The 18,931-nt window shown below is 49.5% G+C and overlaps 1 long non-coding RNA gene across 1 annotated transcript; it reads left to right on the top strand.

The window, feature by feature from the left end:
- Positions 1-15,262: 15,262 nt before the first annotated feature.
- On the top strand, positions 15,263-18,363 carry LOC149363635 (uncharacterized). The gene is made up of 3 exons (XR_016288577.1): positions 15,263-15,302; positions 16,903-16,956; positions 18,290-18,363. It is a non-coding gene; the product is annotated as an uncharacterized LOC149363635 (long non-coding RNA).
- The last annotated feature ends 568 nt before the right edge of the window (positions 18,364-18,931 follow it).

Below are 18,931 nucleotides of genomic sequence, written 5' to 3'. Positions count from 1 at the left end.
GAGCGCCACGTAGCCGCGCGAGGCATTCTTCGTCTTCAGAGAATTCGCACGTTCGCACGGACGCTTATAGGTGGGGCCTTCGTATTGCAAAGCAAGGCTTTAGTAAATTTATTAAGTAAAGCTAGGAAGCTCCTAATTAAACGGGTTAATTATGCAAATTGAAAGCATCAACGAAGCCTATGGAGGAAACAGGAACAGCTAAACTTCAGCCAATGATGCGATGGGCACATTTCATAAGAAGAGCGGCCAACAATAGGCACAAGATACTAAAAAGGCTGAAGTGTTGGTCGACTATAGTGAGCAGTCAGCCAATACCACCATAGTTTATAAAAGTGTGTTTTCACTGCGTACCTGGTCACTGTGACATTGCATCTAAGGCAATTAATGGCTGATTTTTCAGCAAAGTCCGCCTTTTGTGGGCCTGTTGTCTCGTTTATTCCAAACACTGGGCTATTTACAATAGCCGGCTTTCAACGTTTTTAACATCTCCACTACTTGAGCCATGAGCCGCTAAAAACAGTCAACAATGACACTTATGACTGCTTACGTGTGAGAAGTCGTAAGCCCACCCGTTCACTTCGTGAACGCAGTCGCAGCTCGCTGCAGTGTGATGTAACCCGATGCCACGCAGCTTGAAATTCTACCTCTGCATGGCTGTACTTAGCCATCACCACGGCGCCGCCGTACCCCTTCTGATCTGCACGCTAATTTCGTGGACGCAGTGGCCGCCGTAAAACGGCCCACGCTCCGCCTTAAGGGCATGACGCGTAGCTTAGTGGGCTAATTCCCATATATGCAGAAGCTCATTCTCTAGTCTACATTCTTAGACCCCTGGGGGTCCTCATACCCCTTCTGGCGCAGTGGTTTAGCTCTGCGCCACTGCCCTCGGATGGCAGGTGCTGCCGCCGGTGGAATTCGTGCGATCCAGGTTGCTCTTCCCGAGCAATCTCAAGAGACCAATCATTAATTTAACCGCCACCTGCCAAATTGCATGAGGACGCCATCTTTTACGGGTACCATCAACTGGTAACACACATACAAAAGGGTTTTCGCTCAAAGGGGCTAGTAAGGCATTAAAACCTTAGTAGAAATGCCTTAAAACTGGTAACCTCCTCACCAAGTAACAATACCCTTGCTGTTTATACTCGCAGTTGTGGTCAGCAAAGCAGCGCTTCATTATAAAATGACGCTAGTAGACAAGGACATGACTGACAGCGACCAGGCAGGCTGGCAACGCAGCTTATTCATCTCTTGTCGATTTGTGATGTTTCACAGTCAGCTCTTACGAACTGCGAGAGCAGAATTTAATTCCGGACAAAGTAATTTGCACAAACACAAAGGCCTGAACAAACAAGATATAAATGGACCCTACTTCTTGTCTGCTGGCGTCTCACGTCGGCTCTTCCAGGACTAACTCTCTAAATCGAAGGTGCAACACCCAACTATTGCGGCATAATTTGTTGAAGCAAGATTCCTCTAGTGCATTAAGCGACTAATACTGAGATCTTTCGCCTGCTTTTGATCCGACTTTATATAAGGTGTCCTTCTGCCTAACCCACGCCTCAACCGCAGTGAAGAAGTAACACGAGTAATGATGGGCCAGTAACTATTTCTACGTCGTCGGTAATCCACGTTAACGAAAACACGACTATCTTGTAGTCCTGTCAAAGGAATTGACAATGATAGTCAAAGAAAATGCATAAAGAGAAGTCTGATGTAGTCTAGAAAAAAGTACCCCAGATTGAGTCCCGTCTTCATGCCTACTATGACATGGAATCTTATTTCATCCTCAGCTATAAGGAGATCAAAATGTCACACCTTTATGAGAAAAAAAAACTTTGTTCTATAAGGTTAAGTGACGAAAGTGTTCATTACATAAGCGCAAACTACATCTCGAGAATTAGCCCCCGGGTATGCGATTTGTCTCGAAAATTCGTAGCCGCTCTAATATACAATATGCATAAGAGACAGGGTTCGAGTAAGATAACAACATGAAATTTGTAGCGATCCATATGTATTTCAAGCTTCAGAAAAGTCTTCCACCCCTGGTTTTGATCTTCAGTGCGCCATTCTCGAACATACTGGAGAGAACCTCTGAGTACGCTGATTACAATGCTCGATAGACCCCTTCCGCATTTTGACCACAAACACCGCCACTACCAGCACTACTCTAGTTTAGGATAGACTATGGTCCGGTGGCGCCACGCTTCCAACACTTCGTCAAAGCCTGGTTTTCAATCGAACACAATAAATTAACTTTTGCTACTTATCTCCTTCCTATACCGATATTGCTCGACCATCTCACTTGCTACAAGTTCTGTTGGTTTCTCTAAATAGCGTAATTTGTCCATTGTGGCAGAGTTACTCCCACCGCTATGAGTATAGGTACCCCCAGAAAATACTCCTGCGCTGAGCAAAGTTTCTACCCCAGAGAGCAGTTGTCCAGGAGGCCAGACTTTGTCAGCACTTACAGAGCAAAGGAGCAAAAAATGTCGCGGGGCCTGACCGTCGGATCATAATGGTACAAATACTAGAATATAAAGACTGCAGGGAAACCGGCCAACAAATTTTCCGAGCGGTCTGTGTCAGAGCCAATGAACCAACCGGTTTGTGCCCTCTAAAGAAACGAATCTTTTATCCCGCATGACCCTGAATATATTAGCATTTCATATAAAGCGATCAATGCGTGGCTGTCATGATGAACGTATGTTAAGATGTAAAAAAAAAATGGCGCTCAGCGTACTGGAGTACCGTAGTGACCTTGTCCTAATATGTTAGGAGCATTCAAAGTTTTTCGAGCTAATCCTTACAGGGCCACCTGGCGTGAGTAGCCATTTCCGAAACCCCTGCAGAAGACATGCAGAAACCAGAAAAAAACAATGACAAGAAATTACAAGCGCCCAGCGATTGAGTTCAAAAAGTAAGCGGGCGTGCCTACGCCTTCGCACACGTAAGCAGTCTTAAGTGTCTCTGCTCACTTTTTTAGTAGTCATTGCTCGTGTAGACCTCTACAGGAGTGGCACATACCCACGGTGCGGGATTGGACAGGGTGCGTTGCAAACGCAAACAGGAGAAGGCATTTGATTAGTTAAAGGGACAGTGAGGAGAGCTCTATTGGTATTTTTTTATAGCAAAATCCGATAGTTCGGCATTTCATGGCTTTGTTACCACTTGGCCGGCAGTGAAAGATGCATTTATTTGTACGAAATTTGGATTCGAAGTTGAAAAAGTTTTTCCCGCCGCTGATTCAACCTTGGCACTCTCTTATGACGATACAGGACTAAGTGACGTGAAACATGACGTGCACATGACGTAACGCAGACTCCATGATTTCTAGCGGCCAGCAGTGCGGCCTAGCAACAGCCGAAAAGAAAGCTACCGCCGGCCGCACGTTGAGGGCATCTATCGTCTATTGCGGCCGTCGCTACCGTCGCTTCGTTTACGTTTGCACTGGCGCTTTTCCAGCGTTACGATGGATCCAGTTCTCAAAGTCGTCAACGAAGTTCTCGCAAATAGACACCTTTAACATACCGTGTACTTTGTTACCGTTAGCGGAATACCGGGAGCCCGCCCACCGCCGGTGAGCAGGCGCTGATTAGTACCAATGCTGCAGGAACGCGCGTAGCTGTGGCACCATCTGGCGACGTCAAGGAGATTTGTGCATGCATTGGCTGCGCCTCAGTGATTCGCGGCTCCTCGTGTCGCAGTGTTACTAGAAGAATTGGTTCGAGCAACACTGTCTTGTCCTATGACTTCATCACGCTTGTACTTGCGAGTTGGGCCTGTGGCGGCGATACCTGTATTTTGGTTCTTGCTCTTATCTACGTTACAATAGCTTTGTTGTCAATATCAGTGGCGTTTTTGTAACCAGGAGCTGGTATTCTGTCGATACAAGCCAACTTCAATTTCTCCTCAGTGTCCCTTTAAGTTAGACAGACATTGGTTAACTTTTGAGTTCAAAGTACTCTAATGTAGAAAATTATAACTAAGACAGGAATCTTCATCACACAACGATATAATCGTGGAGAGACTCACACATTGGCTTGAGGACATATCCCCTGGCGCTTGCACCAAAGGAGAGCAGAAGCGGAATAAAAAGATTTAGCTCCAAAACAGGGAGCTCAATCTAAAAATAAGTGGTTCTCAGAAAAGCAACCCGCCGGAAGGAAAGCAGAACGTTATCAATGGACTCACTTTCGTCACATGAGTCACAAAGGTTCGATCAAGAGAGTCCCGACCGGCATAGATGAAGGTTCTGTCATGGTATCGAGCAGCTCAAACTGCTCGCGGACACCTCGCATGCCGTGAGATGCATAGGCGGAGACTCCAAGAGATTCCAAATTGTGAAAATCCGCTGCAGCAAAAATAGGCTCATGGCTCAAGTACTGGAGATGCTTAAAACGTTGAAAGCGGGCTATTGTCAAGAGCCCAGTGTTCGGAATAAACGGAACAGGCACACAAAAGGCGGACTTTGCGGAAAAATCAGCGATTGCCTTAGATTCAATGCCACAATGACCAGGCACCCAGTGAAAACAAACTTTTATAACGTGAGGTGGCATTCGCTGACTGCTGACTACAGTCTCCAAACACTTCAGCCTCTTTACTATCTTGTGCCTATGGTCGCCGGGTCTTCTTATTGAAATGTGCCCATCAGATCATTGCCTCGAGTTTCGTCGTTTCTGCTTTTTTCCTAGGCTTCTTTCGTGCTTTTAATTTCCATAATTAGCCCGGTTAATTCGGAGCTTCCTAACTTTACTTACTAAATCAATTTATTAAAGCCTTGCTTTGCAATACAAAGGCCCTACCTAGAAGCGTCCGTGCGAACGTGCGAATTCTCTGAAGACGAAGAATGACACGCGCGGCAGCGTGGCGCTCGAGGCCTCAGAAGAAGATCGGAAGCCCTACTGAGCTGCATCATCCTGCTCGTCGCTCCTCTGCTTCGCCTCTCGACCACTTCTTCTCCGGGCCTCTTCGCTGTTTCCTGCACCGGCCACCCGACATCGCCTCGCTGGTCAGCCTACGCGGCGATGGGTGAGCGAGCCTCAGGTTCGATTTCGTCAGGAAGAGTAGAATGGGACTAACTACACAACTTAGTCCTCGCGGTAAACGCTTTGTCATTAAGCACGGTTGCTTCTTGAGAGACTGACGGTTCTGCCAATTGAGTTAATACCCCCAGCATTAGCTCCTTCAACATTTTCACTCCTTTTGGGCGCGACCAGTTCGTTTGATGAGGCACATTTCTTCGCTACCGTATCTGCGCGGTTGCCAGGCCAACCAGGCGATGTCGCCGCTCCCGTTGGGGGCTCCTCTTCGAGCGCCACTTCGGAAAGCACAGCGACCAGTACCCGGACCAGCACTGGCTACACGACCGCCACCACCTCGACGGCCGTCGAATCGCGTGAGTCGAGATGGTGCATGCCTTTACAGTGGGGAATGCTTCCAAAGCGCGTTGGTGCTCTCTAATCCACGAGACCACCGCGTCGCAGTCCCTTACGAACACCTTGAACTGCTTGTTTATATTCGCTTCTCCACGCTTGCAGGGTCGTCTATTGCGCCCGCGGAATCCGGGGCGTCACTCGGAGGTGAGGAAAAAATCTGTGTTCAATAGACGAAATTAAGAGAAATTTATTGGACACTGTGGTCTAAGGGACTGCTGTCCCTCGTGAAAAACCCTACAATCAAAAAGCGACCGCAGTCGCCAAAGAGACAACAAAAAAGTTGCCAACCAGTACGTTACTTCCTAATGCGAAATTTGAGCCGAGCTCATCAGTGTTTCAGCTTTTCGAGAGATGGAGGCAAAGAATTCGAGCATGACAGGTATGTGCAATTCAGGCAACTTGCTATTTTTCACTCATATTCCTTCCTCAAGAAACACCCGCTAATTGTTCTTGATCGTCATGAAGGAATCTTTGTGGTCGGAGAAGTAGATGGATATACGCTCGACTTGCTGCACCAGTGCATGGTTCTCAAAGACGAGGTCTGTGCAAGTATTTCGCGAGGTTGTCGCACCCGTGGGAGGAGTTACGGGCGAGAGGAACTGGATATTCTTCCGCATAAGTGGTAAGGTATTCCTGTTTGTCTTTATATCTACATTAAAGACTCCACCCACCCTGCCACCTATCAAAGATTTCTTAACAGACCGCTTAGCCTATATACGTATACAAGAGACCGAGTACGGCCCGTTTGAGATGGGAACGCGGGGCACACCACAAGGCGCTGTGTTGTCCCCGCTTCTCTTTAACATTGCTATGATGTATCTCCCGGCACAGCTGGCGGCTGTCGGCGGTGTTCAGCATGCGCTGTACGCCGATGACATCACCATCTGGGCCACTACGGGAAACATAGGAGAGATGGAGGAATGCCTGCAAGCAGCGGCGAGCATAGTTGACCACTATGCCACGTACTGCGGCCTCCAGTGCTCCCCGTCCAAGTCTGAATTTGTGCATATTCGATCTTCCCCGAAGTGCAAAATCTCCGTTCAGCTTTCTCTCGCAAGCGGCCCCATCCGTGAAGCGAAGGAGCTACGAATACTCGGTCTCTTCATTAATCAACATCGTAAGGCAGACACAACTCTTGCCAAACTCCGCAAAGTAGGCGATCAGGTGGGCCGAATGGTTCGCCGCGTTTCCAACAAGCGAGGAGGGTTGCGAAGTAAGGATGCGATGCGGCTCGCGCATGCCTTCGTAACAAGTCGAGTACTGTACTCGACTCCTTACTCCGCTTACGGAAACATGACGAAGATCACTTGGAGATTGTACTCCGCAAAATTTTCAAGAGAGCCCTCGACCTCCCGATATCCACTTCCAACGCGCGACTCCTCGCGTTGGGGGTGGTGAACACCTATCGAGAACTCCGCGAGGTGGTGGTGGTGGTGAAAACATTTATTACGAATGAGCAGGAGGTATGTTTAGATCAGCCCGTAAGGGACCGATCCTTACAAACACTAGGTGGAGGTCCCTAGTATGGGACCCCAGTGGCGGTTGCCGCCGCCCGGGCGCGCTCGACTAAGGCTTGTTGGGCCTGTAAGTCGTGAGGCGCATCTCGTTAACCAATACACGCGTCTCGCCCAGACCGTGTCCGGTCGCCGCCTCTTGGACCGGTTACATATCAGACATGATCACCATACCATAGAACGGGTTCGAGTGCCAGAACTGTGGAGAAGCGCCCTCTACGTTCGACCCCTTCCGACTAAAATGAACAAGGAGGACCATAATGGCCGGCGCCAGGCGCGGGCGAATGCCCTGCACCGCCACTATGGCTCAAAGAAACACGTCTTCTACGTCGACATTGCAGGCCCCTACCGCTCCAGGGGGGAATGGTACACGGCTGCAGTCATACACGAGGGAAAACAGGTGGACGGCCTCTCGTTCAGAGCGCCCAACTCAACGCATGCGGAGGAGGTGGCGATCGCCTTCGCAGCCTCCCATCCCGACTCTAAATTCATCCTCACAGACTCTCGCGGAGCCTGTCGTAACTTTGAGTTCGGTTGGATCACTCCACTCGCTCACCAAATTTTACACCGCAGTACTCGCGACGGCGATCCAGCTCTTCGCTCAATCATATGGGTCCCCGGCAACCAAGGCATGCCAGGTAACGAAGCCACCCATGAGGCAGCCCGCGCACTCACTCACCGGGCACCAGGCGTCCCTTGGGAGAAGGTTAACCCAGATCACAGCCCTCTCCTTTCTTTTAAAGGGATACTGAGGCGGTTTTCGAATCAGCTAACCTTCTAGGGTTTTGAAGTAGTGTCATTGCTGATCACGTCTGTGAAATTATTTTTTCGATTTTGGCTAAAATAGTGGCGCAATCACCAATTAAAAACGCGATGTTTAAATTTCCCGCGCCCCGCGCGAGCGCAGGAGAGGGGAACAGCGGAGAGGGAAACCTCGTCCATGTCGGCCAGCGTGACGTCATGTTGAGGAGCCGGGGATGCTTCGGAGCACCCGAGCGCGCTTTCAGCGCGCGTTGTTTCTCGTGCTGCATGCGTTGTTCCTCGTACTGCGTGCGTTGTGACGTACAAAGCGTGTCAGCCGACCTTGAGGATCAGATTCAACAGGTACTACTCTGCGTTCGTGTCCACGAACAACTACGGCCGCGACTGTGTCGTCTTCCACTGTTTTCCGCAAGATCACAAGCTCGCAGCACAACCGCTCGCTGCTGTGACGAAGAGTTCAAGCCGACTAAAGCAAGCTTACTCTGCTCGAAACACTTTCGTAAGAGCGGCTACAGGCAGAGCTTGTCCTAGTGTGATCTCTGGAGATTTCTGTCGAAAAGGCGCGGCTGAACCATGACACAGTTCCATCGATTTCCTCGCGCATAAGAGGCGTGTCACCATTCCGAAGAAGCGCCTCTTTTAAAAGTAGAAACATGCTCACTTAGCCCCTGAAGAAACCTTATAGAGGCTTAAGCATGTGTCGCTCTCCTCAGCTTAGGTGCGGCCAGACCACCTGAGACGTGCTCAGCAAGGCTCGGTTAGTGATTTTATACTCGGTTCGACGTATCCAAGCAAGCAAGCAAGCAAGCAAGCAAGCAAGCAAGCAAGCAAGCAAGCAAGCAAGCAAGCAAGCAGAGCAAAGCACAATAAAGCAAAGCAAGCAAGCATCGAAGCTCTTCATATGCGGCATCTCGTTTAATCCTAGCTAAGCAATTAAAATGAAAGCGTTCGACGTTGATTTCGGATGCAAATTTATGAGAGAAATGAATGCCAACCGAGTTTTTGCAAAAAAACACCGCAACCTTACTCGGTTTGTTCATCAAGTAGTGGCAGTGGGCGAGTTGCAGCTAGCTGGGCTTTTAAACACACATATAGTTGGCAACTACTTCACTGAACCTAAACTGCAAATCTAGGAAGGGCGAACGTTTCCGAGGCTTCGATTAATATTTTCTGGCATCTGCTGAACGCGCCAGGAGTGAAGCGTATTTGTGCGCGTATTTGGCTTGGTTTCCAGCGCACCATGATTGCGTCACTACCTTGTAGTCACATGCCTCGCAGTGCTTGGCCACTGCGCTTCGCTAATTTTGACACCAACTTTGTGCTCCTTCATCGTTTCCTTGAAATACTTTCTTGCCCGAACCTGCAACGCCGGGTACTGAGAACAGGATTTTTTGTACACAGTGCTTTGGGCCTTTTCTTTAGGATGACGCTCTTCCGGGCGAGCCAGGAGGCGTCCGGTGGTGGTAATTGACTTGAGTATTGTTCGCACCCCTTCCTTTCCGAGAATCCGAGCTGAGGTTGTGCTGGCACCTTTTACGCATGGTCTGCATCGCGTCTTTGACGCTGGCGTATGCTTGTGCTAGGCATAGAATTTTTTGCTTGTGTCTTTTTTGGTTTCAGGCGATACGTGGAATGAGCAAACTGTAGTATCCTTTTCTTCGGTGGTCAGTAAAAAAAAACTAGTCGCCGTATTCGCTTTTACAACGACACGGAAAGCTGCGAACTGCCCTCAACGCAGCGCCGGATCCGCATCGGCAGCTTTTCCAGTCCTCAAAGTGACGTCACGACCTCTCTTGACCAATCACGGGCGGCGGCGCGCCGCGCGGCGTGCTCCGCGGCACAGGCCGCATATTTCGGCTAAAAAAGGCAATTCGCGCTTGTTTTTGCCTAATTTGGATGCGATATTCCAGTATACAGCATGAAAAACTATAGGATGCCGCTGCCAGCCCGATTTTCAGAAAAAGTGCTTCAGTCTCCCTTTAAAGAAATTACTGAGCACTATCGTGCCGAACACCGGCGATACCCAGTTCCTATGAAAGGACTGGGTAAAGCTGGCGAACGAATTCTCCTCAGGCTCTTTACAAACACCCTGCTGTGCCCGGCGGTTCTCAAGCACTTTAATCCTTCTTTTGACGGCCGCTGCTCATTCTGTGGGGAGGTGGCCGACACCTTCCACATGGTTTGGGCATGCAGAAAAAATCCTTCTCTCCCCCCAATCACACCTTCCCCTACCCGAGAGGACTGGGAGGCGGCCCTGCTCAATTGCCAGGAACTATCGGCCCAACAGGCCCTGGTTCGGCGGACTTGTGTAGTAGTCTCGACCAACGGGATCCCGGAATGAGGGACTCCGCCTAGTATTGTAAGGGGTGAGACCCATTAGGGGCCTCTCCCCGAGCACCTCTCTGTACATTACTAAATAAATGCTTTTCTCCTCCTCCTCCTCCTGCCACCTTGGCAGGTTGCAGTTAATGGTTGATCGCGAGAGTTCGCTCATCGTTGTCAGCGCTAACTCACGCAGCCCACATCTCTCTCATCACGCAACGTTAAGCATGATTCGGGCCACCATTGACCCAGGGAGCCAGTTATGCGCACTTCCAGTTTTTAAAATGATCGAAGCCTAAAACGTCAACGCCAACAGGCAGCGGAATATGCTACTCAGCTAGCCGACACTAACTGGGTGGACCGGTGCAACGCGGCTGCTCGCCAGATGTCTGGCCGCAACACGTGGCGCCTGTTCCGCGCTCTCATCGATCCAATACAAACACGCACGGAAACCCAACGCCAATTACATAGGGCCTTGCACAACTTTACAGGAACGACAAAACAACTAGCGCACACGCTCAGGGATCGCTACCTGTGCACCACTAAGGACCCCCGGCAGGCGGCGTACTCGTATGCAGGCGAAGAGAACACGGAGCTGGACAAGCCGTTCCAGCTCCACGACCTCCGGGCGGCCTTGAACAAAATGAAGCGGGGCACTGCACCCGGGCGCGACAAGGTTACGGTCAAGCTCTTGGCCAACCTTCCCGACGCAGCCTACGCCGCGCTCCTCAAATACATCAATAGCATTTGGGACGGAGAGACTCCTCTCCCTCTCGATTGGAAATCGGCTCTCGTGACCTTTATTCCGAAAGCCGGCAAACCTATTGATGTGGAGAACCTTCGCCCCATCTCCCTCACGTCTTGTGTCGGCAAGCTGATGGCGACGATGGTGCGCGACAGACTCTCCGATTTTCTCGAAACACAGCACACTTTCGCGGACACCATGTTCGGTTTTCGCCCTCACAAGTCTGCACAGGATATACTTCTGCAGCTTCACCACGACATCTTAGATCCTGTCGAATGTCCCCACCACGACAAGGTGGTCCTGGCCTTGGATCTTAAAGGCGCATTCGACAACGTCAAACACGAAGTAATCCTGGACCACCTCAGTAACACCAACTGTGGCCACAAAACATTCGACTACATAAAACAATTTCTTACAGACCGTCAAGCCTACATACGCATACAAGATGCGGAACACGGGCCATACACCATCGGCTCGAGGGGAACACCTCAAGGCGCGGTCCTGTCTCCCCTCCTCTTCAATTTGGCAATGCTTCATCTTCCCTCCAAATTGTCCTCTTTGCCCGGGATACATCACGCTCTTTATGCGGATGACATTACAATCTGGGCCACGCAAGGTAGCCTGGGCCACATGGAATCCTGCCTGCAAGCAGCGGCAACCCTAGTCGACGACTACGCGGCCTACTGCGGACTCCAGTGCGCCCCGTCTAAATCAGAATTTGTGCACATACGTCCCTCCCCTCGGGACACAACTCCGCTTTGCATCAGTCTCCCCTCGGGACCGATCCGGGAGTCCAAGGAGATCCGCGTCCTTGGTCTCTTCATACACCACCAACGCAGAGTCGACACCACCCTAGCCAAACTTCGCACGGTGGGAGACCAGGTGGGCCGCATGGTCCGCCGGGTCTCCAACAAGCGGGGCGGATTACAAAGCAAGGATGCACTGCGGCTTGCCCATGCTTTCGTAACGAGTAGAATCCTCTACTCAACCCCCTACTTGCACCTGCGCAAACATGATGATGACCAACTGGAGGTCATCCACCGGAAAGTCATCAAGCGGGCTCTCGACCTCCCGGTCACCACGTCCAACCAGCGACTTCTGGCCTTAGGCGTGGTGAACACATTTCGGGAGCTTCGAGAGGCCCACTTAGTCAACCAATACACGCGTCTTGCACAGACCACGTCCGGTCGCCGCCTCTTGGACCGGCTACACATCAAACATGACTACCATATTGAGGAAAGGGAGAGAGTGCCAGCACCCTGGAGACGCGCCCTCCGGGTCCGACCCCTTCCCCGCAACATGTCCAGAGAAGACCATAGCGGTCGTCGCCAGGCGCGCGCGGAAGCGTTGGCGCGATACTATGGTAACCAACAACATGTGTATTACGTGGACGTTGCCGGCCCACACCACGGGGTGTGGTACACGGCCGCAGTCGTACACAACACAAACACAGTCAACGGGCTCACTTTCAAAGCCTACAGCGCAACACACGCGGAGGAGATTGCCATTGCTCTTGCTCTCACTACTCCCAAGTCGAAACACATCATCACCGACTCGCGAGGGGCCTGTCGGAACTACGAGTTGGGCTGGGCTCCCCCGCTTGCCTGGCGCATACTGGAATATAGCTGTCGATCTGAAGATCCAACTCCACGCAACCTGATTTGGGCCCCCGGTCACCAGGGACTCCAGGGAAACGAACAGGCCGATAAGGCCGCCCGCGCACTCTCTCCCCGGGCTATCTCCCTGTCCTTGGAAGGGTACTCCCAATCAGACAATCTGGCCATTACATTCAAACAAATCACCGATTACTACAAGGAGGAGCACCGGCGCTACCCGGCCCCTTGTAAGGGTCTGGATCGCGCTGACGAGCGCCTCCTCATCAAAATTCTTACCAACACTGTACTGTGCCCGGCGGTGCTTAAACATTTCAATCCATCCTTTGATGGCGCGTGCCAGTTCTGTGGGGAGGTGGCTGACACCTTCCACATGGTTTGGGCGTGTCAGTCAAACCCATCTATCCCCCCCAACCCCAACCCCACCAGAGAGGACTGGGAGGCGGCCCTGCTCGGCTGTCAGGACCTAAAGACCCAAAAGGCCTTGGTTCACCGGACGCGGGCGGCGTTGCTTGCCAATGGGGCCCCGGAATAGGGGCTCCACCTAGTATTGTTAGGGGAAAGGGCCAATAGGGCCCACCCCAATCACCTCTCTGTAAATATTTATTGCATTATAAATGTTTTTCACCACCACCACCAACGCCAACGCTAATGAACACAATGAACGCTGACGGCCTATAGCTTCAGTGCCGCGTTTCTGGCAAAATGTTGTCAATTACTGCAGCCCACATACTCTCTCATCACCCCACGTACCAATCAATAAGCGCGATTCAGGCGTCCACTGACCCAGGGAGCCAGTTCTGCCCACTTCCTTTCCTTAAAATCGTCAGTGTAAAATGCTGTCAACGCCAATGAACACAATGAACGCCGACGGCCTATGGGTTCAGAGCCGCGTTTCTGTCAAAAAGTTGTCAATGCCAACGCATGAAGCGCACATCTGTCGCTACCACCCCGTAGCTTGAAGCACGATTGAGGTGACCGCTGTTCCAAGAGGGCAGTTATGCGCCTTCCCTCTGCTTTCCAAGCTCCCGCTCCATTAGTTTCCCAGCTTAAAGCGCGACTAAGGTGTCTACTACCAGTTACAACTGACAACGGCGTCGGCGAAGCCACGAAACGCAGAAACAGGCGCCAAAGAGCGGCGCTCTAAAACCGCACATGCGGGAAGCGCAGCGCGGTGTTTACTACGCAACGTCACGAGAACTCAGCTAGTCGGTCTCCAAATCATTTTGAAGTCGCTAAAACGCATCAAGAAAGGACACCGAGTAGAAAGACAACGCGACTACATGCGCTGAGTGGTGTTGCTTTTGAACAAGGGCTGTACGTAAAGCGTCATACAGACAACAGAAAAAGATAACCGCACGCAACAGCATGAGATAACAGCACAACTTTTTTAGTGCGAAAACACTATTAATTTTTGCCCCGCAAAATCGAAAGGTGGACGTGAAGCTTGAGTGAGTCGCGAAAGGTAACGCGCTTAACTGGCTCCCTACTCAGTGGACACCTCAATCGCGTTCCGAGATATGTAGCCGTAGTGACAGGGAGATGTGCGGTGCTGTGCGATGTCAGTGCACGTTAAAGAACCCCAGGTGGTCTAAATTATTCCGCAGACCTCCACTACTGCACCGTTTTCTTTCACTCTCACCGTCCTCCCTTCCCTTACGGCTCTGTTCGGGTGTCCACCGAGATGTGAGCCAATCACTGCGCATTTCTTTCCCACAAAAACCTAGCGAACCAATACGCCATCGGCGTTTGCTTGGTTCATTGGCGTCAGCGTTTACTTCGTTGTGGACCACTGATTTTGAGTGTAAGGCGCGTAACTGTCTCTGTCCTCGCTTCGGCGAGCGCGGCTTCGGCCGCTTATCTGTTTTTTCAGCAGCGTCCGCTCCGGCGGACGCAGTTGTTGCTGCGACGCGCGTCTTTTCTTTCCTCTTTCTCTTTCCTCTGATCCTTTAACTCTCCTCTATCTGCACGTGGCAGCGGTGGTGGCTCGGCTCGAGCCAATAGGCAGGCCCGTGCAATTTCCTTTTCATTCTTCTCTCAGTCACAACAACAACAACAACTCTCGGTCAGTGGACACCTCAATCAAGCTTTGAGGTACGTGGCGGTAGTATTCACCTGCAAACGCAACGTCCCAAAACGCCTCAAGCTATGAAGGACGCCGTAGTGAAGGGCTCCAGAAATTTCGGCCTCCTCGGATTCTTTAACGTGCACTGACATTGCACAGTTCCTTGTATTCTTGTGGCAGGACAGTCTGTTATCACAGTTCAACTGTGTCTGCACTGCCTTCTGCTGGCAACGCAACCGCAAAAGAAATTTCTAGGTCAGACAACTTTCAACTGGCGAAGCTATATTCTAGAAGTAAGGTTGAACTCACTGCGATCTTTACTAAGGCGTCTTATAGCAACAGAAGAATACACGTGCTCTGGAAACTGCACGCCTTCAAAAATGCAGCTCGAGAGGATTTAGAAATTTATGACTTGGAAATAAATAGGGTAAATTTAGAGAGAACCAATCTTACACCCTGCATATAAGGCGCATGACAACTGGACAGAACTGACGAGCATGCCTATAAATCGATGTATCTCTTGGCACTCGTGAGTCTTGTCTCAAATAAACAGAATATTAATGCGACTGTCAAACACGACCAGTCATTTGCTATATTCTAGAAGGCGTTTCATGTAAAACTGAGGGTAAGAAGTTGGTCTTTAGGGACACATTCTCGTGTTTTGTTAAGTTCTTGTGTTCTCAAGTTCTCAACATTCTCGTGTTGTTAAGCCCGGTAAGTTGCTTTCGCAACTTACCGGGCTTAACCAAGCTCAGTCTCTGCCAATTTTTATGTGCTGCATTCGCTATACTCTTCCAGGAGAAGTTCCAGTGTCTCAGCAGTCGATTCAGCCGTTGCAACAAGGTTTGTCCCCACTATACCACTCAAGCATTCGCTGTTGGCTTTCGTCTGCTACTCTGAAAGTTGTGCACCGACATTGGGTAGGCTTGAGGGCATTGTGACTGTGCGAACAGTGTGTGCAAGGTTTCAAGCACTAATTGACCCAGCCGTTCAGCGTTCGCACAAAGCCGATACTGTCCTCCAGCCGACAGGAGGACAGATACGCTGCTCTGCATAATTTAAGCTATGACGGCTACACGCCTTACTCTTTCGATGTTTCTTAACACTGGATGTTGGTGCCAGGAGGAATAAGTCATTGCTTTTATGATACCGATCACGTCACGCAATAGAAGAAAAATATTTTCTGTCTGGTATCTTCTAAATGTTTTCGAAGTGAATGCTAGGCACATAAAATGTTTGTTCAGTGAAGCTATTGATATTTTTGATGACGACGAAAGTATACGAACTCGGCACGCTTTTCTCAATGGTTGGCGGTAGCCGTCGGAGCAGCCTTCGCGTCAGAAACTGTTCTCACGCATGTAGTTCTCTGACTGTGAGCATTTCCATGGCGACAAGAACGTCGACTACTCTCTATGCCTGACATCTGCTGTCGTATTTTCTTGGTCCGCATTAACTAAATCTGAAAACTGACCTCAAATGCATAACCGAAAATGATTACTTGCTAGAAAAGTTAGAATTTTCTTACTCTACCTGCGCTTACTGATTATTTGTCCCTTTCAGCGGAAGTGTAAGTAATGTCTCTAAATTGAGCCTTTCTTCTGATGAAATGTTAGTGCTACTCGAATAACGTTATCTCATCTTCTGATATGTTACTTATGCCAAAATCAATGAAGCAGAAGATTACATTGCTGTGTTCATGAATTCGAGCATACTGATGTATTGCGTGACATGTTCAACATACGTGGACATGTACAATACGGTCCATTGTTAAAGGGAACATGCGATCGCGTGTACTCTGCGCTTCACGAAGCCCTGCCGCCTAGATGCGGCGAGAATAGGCGGCATCAGGTGCATGCGCGGCATGACCAGCCATTATGCTTACTGCGCATGCGACTTGTGCCGACAATTCCCACAAGTTTTCGGCGGCAGCGCTCCGCGAAGCGCGGAGGCCACGCGATCGCATGTTCCCTTTAACAGTGGACCGTACTGTACAATATCTTCACGTTCTTTCTCTACGAGATGAATGCCAAGCTCCAAACAAGATCAGGTTTTACTACGCGAAAAAAAGTGAGTAAAAGCGCAGTGCCCTTCAAATGAGGTGACTGCTGTACCACTTAAATGACATTTGTTGCAATCGAAACTAGCGTTGTTTGCAAACTATGGATGCAGAAAACTGATTTCGACGTTGTTTCCCAAACCAAATGCCGAAAAATTAAGACGCTGCATTTTTTTTATATTTTAATTGCCAGCTTCTAATCTACTTCCAAAGAGACATTTGGAGAAATATTTTCTACAATGTATTCGTTAATCTAGAGTGAATCCTTGTTAGAACGTAGTGCACCCGTTAGTATAGCGAACGGAGTTGGGGAGGGTGGGTTGGGAGGTAGATAAAAGCTCATTTGCTTCGTGTTCGAGAGATAAACGTTTGGCATTGCTATTGCAGCCCGGTTGCCGCCCACGCCTCCACATCAGCAGCTTCAGTCGTCGCTGGCTCATGGTACACACCTATCAATTGCCACTTTGGGTCTTCATGCTATTCGAAATACAATTTTCAGATTGGTGCCGATAGCTGAAATTTTGATTATGTTGAAAATATAATGCGTTAATAGCCAATTAACCCTACACTGCAAGAACCCCAGGTGGTCGAAATTTCCGGAGCCCTCCACTACGGCGTCTCTCATAGATTTAGTCGCTTTGGGACGTTAAACCCCACTAACCAAACCAACCAAACCTACACTGCAAGTACTTTTAACAGGGTATTCCTCAATAACCAACATAGCCATCACGCGCAAATTAGTGCATTTAGAGATATTCAACAGTTAACGAATTTCTGTTTCAAATAGCCTCGTACGCAGCGTTGCTGCATAGAAAGGAGGGGTTTCACTAAGTACGTCATCAGTGATTCTTTAAATGGATGCAGGCGCACAAAGACATTAGTTCACGGTGCTTGGGAGACTAAGAAGTTTGGAACCTCTTGGCCCCAGCAGGACACTGACGTAGTGCTTTTGCTTGGCTGAACCATGGCGATTTTAGATTGACCATGGCGATTTTAGATTGATGGAGAATAACAGGCTCATTACTGCTTTTGCGACCTATTGTAACGCGTTAAATGCGATAACCTTAATTTTAGAATCGGTCGCTTTAAGTTGACGCTGAGTGCACTTGCGCGGCATTTTGTTCGTATAGTAAAACTTGCTCTTCGCAGCTATGTTAATCTTTGTTCGGCAGAAAAAGACGTACTTATTGCAGAAAATAATGATTTAGAAAGCGCTTTTTTTTTGCAACTGAATTCAAGCTCGTGACATCATAATAAAAGTGATGCCATGATTACTGATCCGACGTGGATAGTGGTATGGCCTAGCCTCTCTCATCTAGATCTGAAAAAAGTATGCGTTCACACCCTGCATTTAGTTCGAGAAAGCGATTTGTGGTAGCGGCGCCTCTATTTGGATTTTTGTCATCTTATTTATCTCACAAAAGTTAGGTTTGGTTTATGGGGTTTAACGTCCCAAAGCGGCTGAGGCTATGAGAGACGCCGTAGTGAAGGGCTCCGGAAATTTCGACCACCTGGGGTTTAACGTGCACTGACATCGCACAGTACACGGGCCTCTAGAATTTCTCCTTCATAGAAATTCCACCGCCGCGGCCGGGATCGAACCCGCGTCTTTCGGGTCAGCATCACAAAAGTTAATTTCCACTGAAAGTGCCTCGCGTCGTTTAGAACGCGGCGCCATATCAGTAGTGACCAAACTCAGTATCTCTCTAGCGTTCATACCAGTGACTAACATAACTATTATTATTACTAAACTATCCTCCTTTTGCCCTCCCAGGGAAAACAGGTGCATCGTGCTGCTGCTCTTCTCGTTCCTCATCGCGCTGCTGGCTGTGCTGTGCTACTTGGTCCTCATCCTCATGACAGGCAAGTGCGGAGAAGGCTGTAGCCTGCGCAGTAGCCTGCGGCCCAACTGAAACATTTAACGACTTGTTCGCATCCTCGGATTGTATATTGTAACATTTCATTATCATTACAATTAGTTGTCATATCAACGGTGGTTTGTTTTTGCCGCCGCCCCTAACCACCATAATATGCCGCTCCGGTCCGGCCGAGCCGCTCTATCCATGTTTCGCGAATTGGTCGCATGACCACTGCATGGTTTTCGCCCCTAGGCGAAAAAATGAACTTATCACTTAGCTTTCCTGATGCGTTACGTTAACTCACCTGGTTACTGCAATGTAAAAGAGAGAAGAAAAGCTTTGGCCTCACGCAGAGCAATTAATAGAGATTCGTATCTGTATAAGTATCATTATCAGTATCGACAACCGTATCCGCTCAGTGCGTAGCTGTAGAAGGTTTCGCCGTCAAATGACGGCTTCAAACGGAATGAAACTTTCATGGGGCACTTTGGCTCTCTAAAGTGCTGCAAGGCGAAAGCCTTTCCATTCGCACTAGTTTGCATTGATATTTTTTTTTG

Source organism: Amblyomma mixtum, chromosome 2, assembly GCF_055824585.1.
Source record: "Amblyomma mixtum isolate Tamu chromosome 2, ASM5582458v1, whole genome shotgun sequence".
In the NCBI taxonomy this organism is placed as follows: Eukaryota; Metazoa; Arthropoda; class Arachnida; order Ixodida; family Ixodidae; genus Amblyomma; species Amblyomma mixtum.
Note: the sequence above shows the minus strand (reverse complement) of the source record. Positions and strands in the feature narration are given on the sequence as shown.